Genomic DNA, 3,135 nt, shown 5'->3' with positions numbered 1-3,135 from the left:
TCACGGAGACGCTCCAGGAGCATCGGGGACGCTGTGCGACGGGTACTGGCGGTGCTCCGCAAGCATAAGCTGTACCTGAAGGCCGAGAAGTGCGAGTTTGAGAGGATGACGGTGGAGTACCTAGGACTGGTGATCACCCATGGGCACGTTGGGATGGACCCTGTCAAGGTGCGAGGAGTCTCCGAGTGGCCTGAACCGCGGAACGTCAAGGAAGTGCAGTCCTTCGTCGGCTTCTGCAACTTCTACCGCCGTTTCATCCGAGACTTCTCTCACATCGCCAGACCGCTCCATGCGCTCACCAAGAAGGACGCTCCGTGGGTATGGGGCCCCGAGGAGCGTAACGCCTTTTTAGACCTGAAGAAGGCGCTCACCTCCGCACCGGTCCTGGTAGCTCCGAGGGACGACCGCAAGTTTCACCTCGAGACAGATGCTTCGAACTTTGCCACCGGGGCCATCCTCTCGCAGATGGGAGACGACGGGATCCTCCACCCCATCGCCTACATGTCCAAGGGCCTCTCCCCTCCCGAGCGTAATTATGACGTCCACGACAAGGAGCTCCTCGCCATCATTCGGGCTCTCGAGGAATGGCGGCACTTCCTTGAGGGTTCCCGGGAGCCGTTCGAGATTCTGACAGACCACAAGAATCTCGAATACTTCCAGACGGCGAAGTCTTTGAACCGTCGGCAAGCGCGCTGGTCCCTCTTCCTCTCCCGATTCGACTTCACGCTCCACCACCGTCCAGGACGTCTCTCCGGCCGTCCAGACTCGCTATCACGATGGGCGGATCACTCCAAAGGCGCCGACGACAACCGGGACGTAGTCGTCTTACGCCCTGAGATGTTCATCAGAGCGCTTCGTCCCGCGGCGGTCCCGATCGACACGGATGACGCCGACATCTTGCGGCGGATTCGTAACGCCAAGGAGCTGGACAAGGAGGTTGAGGCTGCCATGGCGAAGCCCCACGGAGTCTCCCGGAGCATCGATCATGCGCCTGACTGGCAGTTCGAGGAGGACCTGGTGCTCTACCGCGGTCGCGTCTACGTTCCTCGAGACGAGGAACTTCGAAGGAGGGTGGTAGAGCTGCATCACGACGTTCCCGTGGCGGGGCACCCGGGACGTTGGAAAACGCTCGAACTCGTCTCCAGGAACTACTGGTGGCCAGGGATCAGCCGGTATGTCGACCGGTACGTCAAGGGCTGCGACGCGTGCAACCGCACCAAGACGTTCCCCGGAGCTCCCTCGGGCCGACTTCTCCCCAACGCAGTACCCGAACGGCGTTGGCAGGTGGTGACCGTAGACCTGATCACGGAGCTCCCGGCCTCGAATGGGAAGGACGCGATCTTTGTTGCTGTAGACCGCAAGGGGAAACGCGCTCATTTCGCTTCCACCACGTCAGAAGTCACCTCGCTCAGGATCGCTCGGCTCTTCCGCGACCAGGTCTGGAAGCACCATGGACTTCCTGAGGTCACGATCAGCGACCGAGGGCCACAATTCGTGTCGCACCTCATGCGCGAGTTGAGCGGAATGCTCGGGATCTCCATAGCGGCCTCCACGGCTTACCACCCCCAATCGGACGGCCAGACTGAACGCGTCAACCAGGAGATCGAGCAGTTCCTCCGCCTGTACGTCAATCACCTTCAGGACGACTGGGAGGAATGGCTTCCCATCGCCGAGTTCGCCTACAACAACCGCGTTCACTCCTCGACCCGTCAGACCCCCTTCTTCATGGACTATGGATGTCACCCACGGATGGGCGTGGAGCCTCAGAGGGTCCCGCACGCGGAAGGAGCTTCCGAGTTCGCAGAACGCATGAAGCGCGCCGAGGAGGAAGCGGGTGCTGCCCTGCGGCAAGCCGCGGAAGATATGGCCCGGCACTACGACAGGCATCGCGGAGCCCCCTCGGAATTTCGCATAGGCGACAAGGTATGGCTACATGGGAAGGATATTCGCACCCAACGCCCCGCGAAGAAGTTGGACGATCGGTGGTACGGCCCTTTCGCTGTCAATAAGGTGATCAATCGCAACGCGTATCGCCTGACGCTCCCAGAATCCTGGAAGATCCACCCCGTTTTCCACGTCTGGAAGCTCCGTCGCTACGTGGAGGACACCATTCCCGGAAGGCCCTGGCACCACCAACCGCCGCCCGCGGTCGTCCGCGACGGAGTCGAGGAATGGACGGTTGACCGCCTCGTAGACTCCCGGATCTTCCGAGGAAAGCTGCAGTTCCTCGTTCGCTGGGAGGGCTATTCGGCTAACGAGGACACTTGGGAACCGGAGGAAAACGTGTCCCCAGTCAGTATTCGCGACTTCTACCGCCGCCACCCTAACGCACCGCGGCGGATCTCCTTGCTCACGTTTAAGTCCTTGCGATTCCGGCCGATGCACCGTTATACGACTCCCGGGGAGCTCCCGACGCCCGTTGTCCCGCCCCTAAAGTGATTAGGTGCGAGACGCGTAGAATGCATGCGGGAAACACGAATGTGGTCTATAGATAGCCACTCACAATTACTATAGAGTACAACTTGCGTGACTACAATCATAGTAGCCGATCCTTAGATATGCTAGTTTCTTTCCCAGTACTCAGAACTGACCCATATTAGTATTTAAATATTTTTTTGGTAGTGTAATAGTTTTGTTTATGTACACATTTGACTGTCTACTACCCTATCATGATCACATAGCATGGATTAGACGGTCAGAGTAGTCTAAATACGCCTCAGAAAAGGGGAAATATGTGGGCACTCAGACATGTTGCTATAGTATCACAGGGCTGTGTTGCAAGGCTGTGCTGATTAGTAAGCTTGCTGCGGATATTAGTAAGCATGCTGCGGCGCAGCAGGCGCTTAGTAAGCCTGTGATCTGATTGGATGGAGTGGTATTGGCCAAATTAGCATAAAGGAGGGCATATGAGCCCTTCGAAGCAATCAATTCACTTTTACCCAGAATTCACTTTCACCCAGAATCAAAGATCGATCACAGGAGACTGTAGATCAGTCTCTATTAGTATTAAGCAGCAAGAGCAAGATTAAGAAGACATTTGAGTGTTGACTTAGGCAATAGATCTAAGTATCACTCCAGGACATACGATATAGGAAATAGGATACGTTAAAGCGACAGACGCTTTTGAGTGTTGAC

Source organism: Punctularia strigosozonata (genome assembly GCF_000264995.1).
Source record: "Punctularia strigosozonata HHB-11173 SS5 unplaced genomic scaffold PUNSTscaffold_12, whole genome shotgun sequence".
Taxonomy (NCBI): domain Eukaryota; kingdom Fungi; phylum Basidiomycota; class Agaricomycetes; order Corticiales; family Punctulariaceae; genus Punctularia; species Punctularia strigosozonata.
The sequence above is the reverse complement of the archived record's forward strand: the minus strand, read 5'-3'. Positions refer to the sequence as shown.